This window comes from Dermacentor variabilis, chromosome 3, assembly GCF_050947875.1.
Source record: "Dermacentor variabilis isolate Ectoservices chromosome 3, ASM5094787v1, whole genome shotgun sequence".
Lineage (NCBI taxonomy): Eukaryota > Metazoa > Arthropoda > Arachnida > Ixodida > Ixodidae > Dermacentor > Dermacentor variabilis.
In genome coordinates, this window is record NC_134570.1 from 235,259,885 (window position 1) to 235,272,027 (window position 12,143).

General features: G+C 46.2%; 1 protein-coding gene across 1 annotated transcript in view; it reads right to left on the bottom strand.

Annotated features, from left to right (window-relative positions):
• LOC142575051 (uncharacterized) overlaps nucleotides 1-12,143 on the bottom strand; it is a 189,469-nt gene that overhangs the window by 19,975 nt on the left and 157,351 nt on the right. The window lies entirely within an intron of this gene.

Here is a 12,143-nt window from a genome sequence, read left to right on the forward strand (position 1 = left end):
TTGGTAAAGTGGTTGCCGAGAAAAACAAATTCTCTTTTTACATGTATTTAGATAGGAGCACCTGAGCTAAAACTTTCTCTTAACCTTTGGCTACTGAGCAAAATTTCAAGACGAACATGGAGGATGGAGACGCGGTGGCACTACGCGCAATGTTCGCTGGCTCGCGCTACATGAAGCAAAAAAGAGACCAATGCCGCTGCCGGCGTTCGCGGCATATCTGCGGTGGTAAATGCAATGTACAAACTACAAAGTAGCTATTTCCAATATTATTTCGATTACACAATCGCGTGATAACGTGCCAACATCTTGTCATACGCACGTTTGCGATTGTCTCTATATTACGGTGTTAGATTTCTGTGTAGCCGTCAGTGAAAAAAAATAAAAAATAGTGCTGCCGCAGCTCGGCTGGGACTGCGCTAACTTGTACATGTGTATGCATGGTTTATTTCTGTTGCGTCTATTTTAGACCTTCAAAAAAAGAGAAAAAAAAGGAGAAGACCAAGTACACTTGCATTTGGGAATCGCACCCACACTTTATGCGGGCGAGGCGGAGGTATTGCCATTATACCAAAGTCTAACTCAGTGTGGCCGTTTTCAGACGGACGTTTTGACACATTATAGGGCCAGTTCAGCTGCTTTCACAATGTTTTTTGGCGTATCTTGGCTCGTTCGGATATTTTTCTGCTACATTTCTAGGAAAACTATACACAAACCCTGGCTCTCTGACAAATGCCGAACCTGCGGTTACAGCTGAAAGCACCTTTGTTTTGAATACTGCGGGTGATTGGTGCATTGACTAAGGAGGTTGGTGTTGCCATTGGGATTCAGCGGTCGCGCCTTCTACAGCGTGCAATTGCTGCAGTTTAGTGCCTGCATGCATCTGCAGGGCAGAACGAGCGTAACACAGCGCTGGCACCATTCGTGTTCCTGCCGCCAAAGGAGACATCGCTGCTCCTGTTATTGTGTGAGAACCGCTCGGCGTTTCATATCGGCTGCCATCGCCACAGGTGTAGCAGGCGATCCGCATCCCCAGGCGGAAGGTGGGCGGAAGTGGGCAATCGGTTTGAAGAAATGTCTAGATTTATAGCATTTCTGTACTTATTGTTAAACGTACACTAATTGCCGTGCAGAAGCACGTACGTTATAAATAATAACCTAATGCGGCGGCATGTTTCAAGCATTCCAGATGACGTTGTGTGGGTGGCCAATCGGATCCGAGTAGCATCACCCGAGTAGCATCACAGACACAAGCTGCGTGGCCTGGGAAGGGGCGGCTGAAAATGCAGTGGAGTGGTGCCGCTGAGATCGGCAGTGTAGCACATTTCTATAACCTTTTCATTAAGTACACGCTTTACTGGAAGCGTTTAAACATCACCTAATGATCAAAAGGACCCACCTTACCGATTAAGCACGTTTGTACACACTCGTTAAAATCGTTTCAGCGTCCTTTTAGGAAATAAAAATGAATGAGTGAAGGCCTAAGTGAAAAAGTAATGCTGACGTACGTATAACTGTGTGCAAGATCACCTGGGGATCGAAATGAATCAGCTTTAAGCCCAGAACTACGGTGTCTATCGTAGAAACATTGTTGCGCTTTGGACGCCATAACGAATGCAACCTGTTGATACGGTAAAGTTTGAATGCGCCGCACACGTGCTCAGTCTGATACTTGCTGCCGCGTTCCAAATGTTAACATTACATTTAGCAGGGAACAGGTAAGAAATTGAGCGACTACGTGCATGTGTCAACTAAAGTTGCTAAGCCCACCAGCTTTTTGTACAACGGTTCTGCATGTATGTTTCAAATCCCGAGTGCTGACTTCAGCATGTTAAGACGGGGCTAAGCAATCACAGCGCAGGCGCACAAAACGTATCATACTAGAACGATGACATAGATGATTGATGAGAATTTTATTGCTCATTTTACTTGCAACCAACATGTTAAAGTGTTCGCGTTGCCGGATCTGAAAACCCCTCCAGCGAGCTGAATATGATTATTTTGTTTCCTTCTACAAAGAGCATCTGGCGCATCTATCCCATCTGTACATATAGCTTACGGAGAGACAGCGAATTGTATATGGAAACTCATTAAAGCTTAAATGTCACACCAAAACTTAATGAAAAATGCGATATCCTTCTCTGTTAACAAATTTAAAATTTGTAGTTGCATAATTTTTTGCCAGCAACAAGTCAATATAAATATGTGTTTAGGAGCCGCAAAACATGCCTATAAGGACATTTCAGGAGTAACAAGAACATTGAGTTCCTGTGCCAACTATCCAAAAAGCATCTTTACTTTCTTCAGAGAAATGTGTGCAATAATAACACTAACACATAAAGAGTAATAAAAAATCAGATGAGGCTGGCTTAGCAGGACTCTTTAAGGAACTATAAGACATTGTTTGGGATATCATTGTCCTTAGTGAGGTTGGAAGAACTGGTGAGGCTTAACAGTGCTGACTAACGGCCACGTCCTCCGCTATAGAGGACCCATAGATAGGAGGTTACACGGGGTAGGATTCATAATACATAAGGACATAGGGGCAACTTTGACGAATTCTACAGCATTAATGAGAGGGTAGCAGTAGTCGTAATAAAATTAATAAGAGATATATATTAAAGGTGGTACAAACCTAAGCTACAACCTCCAGTTATGATGATGATGAAGTAGATCAGTTTTATGAAGATGGGGAATTCGCCATGCGAAAAACTCCAAACTCAGAATACTGTGGTAATGGCCGACTTCAATGCAAAAGTGTGCAACAATCGGCTCCTATGGCGTCGGTTCTAGAAACACTAGAGGAGAAATTTCGGTAGAATTAGCGGAAAGAAATAAGCTACTAATAATGAACACCTTCAGAAAGCGTACCAACAAAAAGTGGACCCCAAAACGCCCTAATGGTGAAATGAGAAATGAAATTGATTTCATACTTACTGCCGATCCCAGCATAGTGCAGGATAAGATAAATATGCAGTGAGCATAGGTTAGTTACGGCTGGGATCCACCTAAGTTTGAAGAGACAGAGTAAAATTAGTCAAGAAGAAGCAGCCCAACCTAGACACAGTAAGGGTAAAAGCAGACCAATTCAGGTTGGCACTTGCGAACAAATATTCAGCCTTAGAACAGACAGGCGAAGATGACATAGAAGCAATGAATGAAACAGTAGCAAGGCTGGCTTCAGAAGCAGCAATTGAGGTGGGAGGCAAGGCACCAAGGCAACCAGTAGGTAAGCTCTCCCAGGTAACAAAGGACCTAAAAATAAACGACAAAGAATTAAAGTGTCCAACTCAAGAGATCTGATAGAACTTGCGGAACCGTCAAAACTAATCAAGAAGGAGAAAATAAGGGATATTAGAAATTATAACGTGAGAAAGACTGAGGAAGCAGTAAAAGATGGATGCAGCCTGAAAACAGCAAGAAGGAAACTGGGCCTCGGACAAACCAACATGTACGCACTGAAAGGTAGGCAGGAGCCCTATAACGTAGAACAGTTGCAATATGTTTTTATTCCAATATTTTGACGCCAAATTTGCGTAACCGCCGACGCAAGCATCTGGCGGTGACCCGCAGGGTTGTCTGAACAGTCCACTGAAGCGTTCTCCTCGTTTATAGGATGTCAGTTTTGTTTGTTTTAAAAATGAATAACATTGTCTACACTGAGCGGCTAGTCTTATCTAATTGGTTGACAAGAGGCGAGGAGCACGCTGACGTGGAGAGGGATTCGATGGGGCCGAGCCAGTGCACTGAAAGTCGATAATCATAAGAAGAGGGTAGTGCCGCCGTCTGTGATTGGTGCGCTTTCTCTTACATAGCTTTTGGTGGCTGGTCGAAAATCACGGCGGGATGCAACGGAAGGTGAAGAATCCCGCTAAAACGGATCATCAGCAAAGAAGAGTAGCCAGAACGACGTCGAAAACGTGCCGAACGTTCCCGAGAACGTTACACTGCCACGCAAAAAAAATTACTGTATGCGAATAAAACGTGCTCGCTGGCAGGTGCGAGTAGCCAGTGCCGGAGCGATCGGCGGCAGCCATCTTTTATTCCTTTGGGAACGCGGCAGCCTGTGACTATTCTGATGAAAATTCAGTTTTGTCCGGCACATTAATGCATCTTCAACGCTTACACGTCACTTTGACGGGGTCAGTTTTCGCGGTTTTGTGATATCTCGTGGCAGGCAGGTGAAGTGGGTGTCGCTGAAATATTTCACCAGTAGCCGAGGGCTAATAGCGAAACGGCACCGAATCAGAAACAACTATTTTTCTTTCGTTCTTTCCAACCATGCATAATCAGTGTGTACACGTGAGGTCGCGTGAGGGACAGGCAAAGGGGGGTGGTCCAAAAAAGTTTTTGACCAGTCGCGGAAGGCTGATCGCCGAATTGGAATAGAAAAGTTTCGAATGGCTTTACGTTATAGCACCCAAGGGTAATATCGTCAGCAATCTCGAAGATGCAGTAAATGCAGCGAAAGGATTCCATGCTGACCTGTACAGTACCCAAGTGTTCCATCCGTATCTACATGGACGCGCATTCACGATAGTGACTGACCATCATTCACTCTGTTGGCTGGTTGGGCTGCGTGACCCGTCTGGTCGTTTGGCCCGCTGGGCTTTGCGCCTTCAAGAGTACAGCTTTTCCGTTAACTACAAGAGCGGACGCTGTCACACAGATGCTGATTGCCTATCCCGTCTCCTTTCGCCGCACACTAAAGCTGAGGATGATGACTTCGATGACTATCTAGTCTCCATCTCTTCCGACTTTCCAGACCTGCGTACGTTGGAGAGCGAGCAACGTTGCGACCCTACCTTGAAATCCTTACGGGCAGCTGCACGTGAGCCAGCAGGAACAACACCGTTTACTTTTCGTAATGGTTTGCTGTAGAAAAAAATTACTGGGCGGACGGTCCACCATTACTTCTAGTTGTGCCCGAAAACCTGCGCCCTGCTGTTCTTCGTTCCATGCATGACAATATCACGTCCGGGCACCTTGGCTTTGCACGCACACTACACCGACTTAGAGATTTTTCTGGCCCAAGCTCTGGAAAACAACAAAACAGTATGTGGCCAGCTGTACTGTTTGCCAGCGGCACCAGCAAACGACGGCGGCCCCAGCAGCCTATTTACAACCAGTTAGGCCACCGACGTTACCCTTTAAAAAAGTCGGCATCGACTTGCCTGGCCCGCTCCCAAAGATGTCAGCTGGCTACCGCTGGGTTGTAGTATGCGTAGATTATCTTACTCGCTACTCGGAAACAGCGGCACTTCCATCTGCCATTGCAGCAGATGTCTCTTCGTTTTTGTTGCATCACGTCATATTCCGTCACGGCGCTCCCCGTGTTGTCATCAGTGACCGTGGACGGCAATTCACTGCCGACGTCGTTAAAGAACTTTTACTGCTTTGTGGTTCTGCATATCGTCATTCCACTCCTTACCCCCGCAAACCAATGGCCTCACGGAGCGGACGAATTGAACCCTTACCAACATGTTATCAATGTATGTCGCTGTTGCACAAAAGAATTGGGGCGCCGTCTTACCTTTTGTAACGTATGCGTACAACAGTGCCAAGCACGAAGTTAGTGGATATGCGCCGTTCTTTTTGCTGTACGCACGCGCTCCCCAGAGCTTCCTGGACACTATTCTACCTTTATCATGCCAAGAAGATCCTTCCATCACCCAAACTCTGTGTCATGCTGAGGAAGCACGTCGACTGGCGCATCTTAGGACGTTGTCCTCACAAGGCAACAGCAAGATTCTCTATGATGCGCGGCTTATCCCCGTCAGCTTTACCCCCGGTGATTATGTTTGGTTGCGGACATCTGTTCGCAAAAAGGGATCGTACCGCAAGTTTCTCGCCACATACACTGGAACATTCCTTACACTCAGCCGCTTGAGTGATGGGAACTATGTCGTCGCCAAAGTGACGGCAAGTAATCGGCGTTCACGTGCGACGCAAGTTGTTCACGTGGCCAGACTCAAGCAGTACAATCACAGGTCACTTCAACTCGCTCAGCGAGCTTCGTTTGCCCCCGGGGAAAATGTAGTAGAGTGTGCGCGCGTGATCTCGGGGGTACTCTGCGCCGGCTGGGCCTGGCCTGTAGCTTCCCTCTCGGACCTCGTTTCACCCTGTAAATAAACATCTTTCGTAACAATACGCCTTACAAAACTAAATTTTCTTCTGAATACCTGCATACTGCCCCGTTCGGAAAAGAATTAAAGATGGCTGTCGCCGATCGCTCCGGCACTGGCGACTCACCCCTGCCGGAGTGCATGGGTTTATTTGCCTGTAATGAAACTTTTTTTGCGTGGCCGTGTAAGGTTTTCGAGAACTTTAGGAACATTTACAACCTCGTTCTGCCAACTCTTCTTTTCCGAGGATCCGTTTTAGCATCATTCTTAAGCTTCCGTTGCATGCCGCCGCGATTGTCGACGAGCCACCGCAAGCTAAGTAAGAGAAAGCCGACCAAGCGCAGACGCCGGCACCACCCTCCTAATCCGGTTATCGATATTCAGTGCAGTGGTTCGGCCCCATCGAATCCCTCTCCACTTGAGCATGCTTCTCGCCTCTTGTGAGCCAATTAGATAAGACAAGCCGCTCAGTGCAGGCAATGTTATTCGTTTTTGAAGCAAACAAAAGTGTCCTCCTATGAACGAGGGGAGCATTTGATTGGTTTGTTCAGACAATCCTGCGGGTGACCGCCCGATGCTTGCGTCGGCGATTACGGAAATTTGGCGTCAGGAGATTGGAATAAGAACGTACTGGAATAGTTTTACGTTAAACGGTCCATGGATACATTAATTAGCTACATTTCTCGATACGAGACCGCAGTTGAACAGCGGAGCCATTCCCATATAATTCCAAACAATAGAAATCTTCGTAATTCCACTCTCTTTAGCTCCTCAGAATGGTGGGAGATGGAGAATTGTCATTCCTGGAGTGGTTCGGCTTCCAATTCAAGTAAATGACACACTTTCTGTATAAGTGTTTACTACGTGTGCTTGAATGCCGAGTAACGAGAAAAATAAATAAAAAAGCCATACTTCATGTCCTAACAATGCCACAATAAATCTATCTTTTCCGCACAAAAACAAACAAGCTTTACGATCTTTTACCTCTTAATGAATCGCTATCGGCAATCAATTAGATTAGTAATTATTCCTTGTAAAGTACAATATCATTTTACGCCGTGTGCGCCGTAGTGGATGAGTACAATTATTTTAGGAAAAAGCAGGCCAGGAAAGTTATGGTGGTTGCCACCAGGGAAAAGGCTGCTGTCAATGTAAATGAGTTCCGAGCCGAAGGAATCGCCCAACTCGGCTGTTGTTGCTTCACATTAACTGGTATTCATTTTCGAACACATTATCGCCTGTTATCGCGCTTTATAGGGATACTCGACAATGTGCGGTAAAACTTGGCGCTCTTTCCAAGTCACCGTGGACTAGCGCAGTGCACCTCTTTGTCGCAAGTCTCTCACTAAACCGAATAATTCCTCACAGCTTGATTTCTGGACTAAACGTTAAGGACTTCACTAAAAGTAAGGAGTTAGCTAATTTACTTCCTACACTAAACGTTAAGATAAACCCTCATTAGAAGTTGCTCTAGATGCACTTCAAAATTGCAACTAAGAAATGTGCGCGGGTCCTCGGAAGTGTTACGCGTAAGATATCGCGCTCTTCATAATTACCACGGCGGAAGTACAGTCCTTTATGGGTAGGTATTGAAATATGTGGAATGAGTAAAGATTAGGAAAATAATAAACTGGTCAAGTCTGGCTTAGACTGATAGACAAATTTACCTGTTTGCTAACCTCTCCTAAAATAAACACTGAGCGCTCCGTGGCTATATGCCAATTCAATTCCAACACCATTCCTGAATGTCGGACTGACACTCCGTCTAACAGACTGGTAATATCTTTCCATTCTCATTCTATTTCGGGTGTTTGAAAATGTGGAATGATTCCGCAACTATTACAACTGCGAAACTGTGGAAGGTGCATTGGCAATGCACAACGCATTTTTGTTTGCCGAGGTTATTTGAATAGTTCGCGGAAATTTGGAGGTGTCCCCGCCAGCATGGTCGTATTTTTGTGGCTTATTCTGACGCGTTGTTTTCACGTCTTTTCCGCCAAGCTTCCGCAACGTGCACGGGAAAACTTAAGACACTGCCCCTTATTCGGACTTCTGACTCAATCTTGCTCATCCGATGGAAACTGTGCAGGAAACCATGGCTACCAGCGCAGAGTTGTCTATACTGATGAGTGGTATCATGTTGTAGTGATAAATTCACCCAATGAGCACTTACGAAAGAAAGTTCAATGAGCCTACAGAGCTGAATTCAGCCTACAGAGCTCAATTTCTCTCCCTCTGGGATAACGTAAAAACATCTCAATCTCTTTTATGCGCAGGCGCAACTGGCACGCCCGTGAAACCAGTGGTGTTTGCGCGAAGCCGCGAAGCAAGCGAAGCGAGCCTCCCGTGCCGGCTCGGGTTTGTCTGGAAATTTCGTCCGCACACTTAATTAGCACTATGGGCAATGACAACGCAGAAATTTAAGGATAAAAATCGTACAGCGTCCTTGATACTCTTTAAATTAACACTTTGAACACAAAGTCTGACACGCATATGCCTGAAATTGTGCTGCTGAAATGTTTGCTACTTACGGGTAACGAAAAAACTGTATGAAGAACCAACCCCGCTTACTATTAAAAAATACGTTGAGCATGCATTGGGAGATGGTTATTTGCGGCCCCTCTGTTATGGGGGGCGCTCCACCTCACCACCGTGCCCTGCCCACACGCGGCAGCCAACCGGCACTTCGAGCAGGACTTCCTCGAGCAACGCGTTCGGAACACCGTGCAGCGCCTGCCACCGCCTCTGATCGCAGACGCTGCGACCAGAGGCGTTTCGACGAAAGCATCTCAAAGCTGTCACGAGGAAAGAATGCGAGAACTCTAACTTTGCCACCGTGCGGCACTGAACGGTGCTACCCTGCCAGTGGTACGACCACACTGTTACACGCGGTCGCGCGGGTTCTGTTTTGAAGGCGACACGCTTTGGGGGCGCCGTCCAGGTGGGCCGACGGCTCGTAGCTCTGCGTGCGCCACCTTCTCGGCGCTCAGTTCGAGGTGAAGCGATAGACAGCACGAAGCTCACTTCGTTCTCTGCTGCTGCCGCGAATCTTCACGCCAGCCAGGGAGTGTCCGCGGTCATCGAGTGTGAAGTGTTCGCCGTGTGACACCGTGCTGGGTCACACGGCAGAGAGCACGCGAGTGCTTACAGCGGGCCGTTCGACTCCGGCGGCTGCTTCGCGTGGCGCGGCAGCGCGAGCCCCGCCTCGAAAACGATCGATGCGCCCTGAGGGCCGATAACGTCGTGTGCGCTGCAACGTGCCTGCGCGTCGCCCACGTTCTCGAAGTGAAACGTCCCTATCGCAATCCTCTGACCTCTAATTTACGTAAACACCAACCTAAGAATCGCGCAGTAACTAATGGCGTTGTTTAAGATGTCCAATATACGCTCTCCTTATATACGCTTTCGTTTGCTTTCAAAGCGATAGCATTGCCTGCATCGAGCGTTTTTTCTTATCTCACTGGCTGGCAAGAGGAGAGGAGCCCCCTCAAATGTGGAGGGGCTCAATGGGGCCGAGCGAGCACAGTGAAAGTTTATAACCGGGTTAGGAGGGTGATGCTGGCGTCTCTGATTCGTCCGCTTCCCTTTAGCTGGCCGTGGCTGGTCGAAAATCGAGGCGGCGTGCAACGCAAGGTTAAAAATGCCGCTAAGAGGATTCTCCGTAAAGAAGAGCCGACAGAGCGATGTCGTATACGTACCAAAAGTATTTGATAACAATATGCTGCCATACAAGAAGTATTATTATACGCAAATAAATTCATGGATCCCTACAGCTCCAAGTAGCGAGTTCCAGAGCGATCGGCGGGCAGCCATCTTCTATTCCTTTCGGAACGGGGCCGTCCACGGCTATTCGGAAAAAAATTCAGTTTTGTCTGGCGCACTATTGCATCTTTAATGCGTACATGTCAATATTACGCGGGGAGTTCTCGCGGTTTTGTGACGTGGCGTGAGAGACAGGCGAAGTAGGCGCAGCCCGAAAACTTTTCACCATAGCAGAGGGCTACTGGCGAGAAAGGCAATGAATGAGAAATAATTTTCTATTTCTTTGGTCTAATGATGCGTAATCGATATGCACATGTCATAGCAGATCGGTGGCCCAACAACTTTTTAACGGTCGTGGGCCCCCCGCGACTGTTAAAAAGTTTTCGCCTCCGCCCCTTATTGCTTATTCTATTTATTGCAGAATTGCAATAGAAAACTTTCGAATAGATTTACGTCATAGCTCCCTGGAATGCTTTTTGCCACTTCTGCGTGTTAGTCACATATGTGTCCCTTTTTAGAGGAGCACGGGGTGTTGTCAGCGTCCGAGAGGCTACGAAAAGCCGGACGTGTCCAACCGATCAATATTACATTACTGTCAATAATCACCGGGCTAGGAGCAAACTGCAGCTTTCTCACTTTACCAAGGTCAACCCACACGAAACTTATTCAGAGTGTTAATTCTGTTGTGGTGACATTGCCAAACACGCGCTCTGTGCGAAATTTTAGAACTTGCAAGGCATTTGACAAAACCACCCAATCCGTAGAAGGACGTTTTCGAAAGTTGTGTTTCAACCGTTGGAATATGCTCGGAGGTGGCGGTAACCTGTTGGACACTTGCGTCATAATAGTAACATACATTGCTGGCGCGGCTACTGCAATTCTCTTATCAAGCATCTCTTTCGGCTTGTCGCGCAATTTACGCGCGTCACCGCAGCTGAAGTGTATGCGAGTTGTGAATTTACTTCTGAAGAAGAAGCCTCAGCTCACGTGCTCCCGGGAAAATTTGGCGTGGGCGCATAGTTTCGAATACGAATAGAAAATTAAACATGAACTTTTCGTATTTCTATTCGAAAATGAACCATTCGGTATTTTAGAGTATGGAAACCAACCGAATATTTCGCAAGGATTGAGTTTTAAAGCCGGCGTGCTGTTCTTCATCGTCGATGAGAAGTGAAACGAGGGCAAAAGTTTTCGAAGCTGTAGCGCCCACCGACGCCGCTACGCACGGACGCAGAAGAGGACGGCGAAAATAAAGTCGGACGGAGCGCGCTCGCGGCGAAAGCACGGCGTTCCAACAAGAACCTGCCACTCTGGTCCTGGCGCTTCACTGCAACCTCTCGGTTGGCAAGAAAGCAGTGGCGAAGCAAAACGGGCAATGCAAGCTCTGTTTTCGGTTTCGCGGCGGAAGTCGATCTGCATGAAAACCTGTGATCTTTGCTTGTAGCCGGTATTTTGGTGTTTCTTGGAGAGTTTAATCTTTTACGGTACATCCAGTCAAGTTTTTCTTGGAACGGGCCATTTCAGATGTGTCGACGGCACACAAATCCTTTAGGAACTTTTTTTTCTGTTTTCACTATTTTTGATCTTTGTCTAACAACCACTTATTTCGAATTTTTTGAAACCTGCCGTAAGCAAAAGCCTGCGGCAACCAAGTTCCAAATATATTGAGATGTTATTTCTTAAGTTCTTCTATCAACAATTAGTGATTTTGTGTGTGTAAAACTGATGCTAATTGTCCGTTATAGTAGCCTTTCCCTAGCTAGTACTTCCGTGGTATATAATTTTAGCAAACAAATTTTCCTGCTATAAATAAGTGTGTCTGCATTTGACTATCCGATATCCGATTCGCAATTTGATACTTACTATTCGTAATAGTACAATTTCATATCCGCCCAGCTCTACTTAAAGTACACGGGAACGGAGAAATAGTATTTCTCGGCAACCACTACACCGCACTAAAGTTTGTTGCATTAAACAGAAATTCTTAGAATTTATTCACTATAGGAAGCTTATTTCTAATCAAGTTGATTAGTTCTTAATAAAAACTGGTGAAATTGCAAATTTTTCACAAAACGAGATGAATAATCAAGTTGGCAACTCATTCGTAATGTAACAATTCGGCAAACTGCATGTAACAGAAGATCTAAAGCATACAGAAATTAAATATTATACACAGCTCTCAAATATGGCAATAATTTGTAATTAGGAATTTTGTAAAACCCTTGTAAATGTTGTAAAAAATTCATGTAAGTTGTAAAT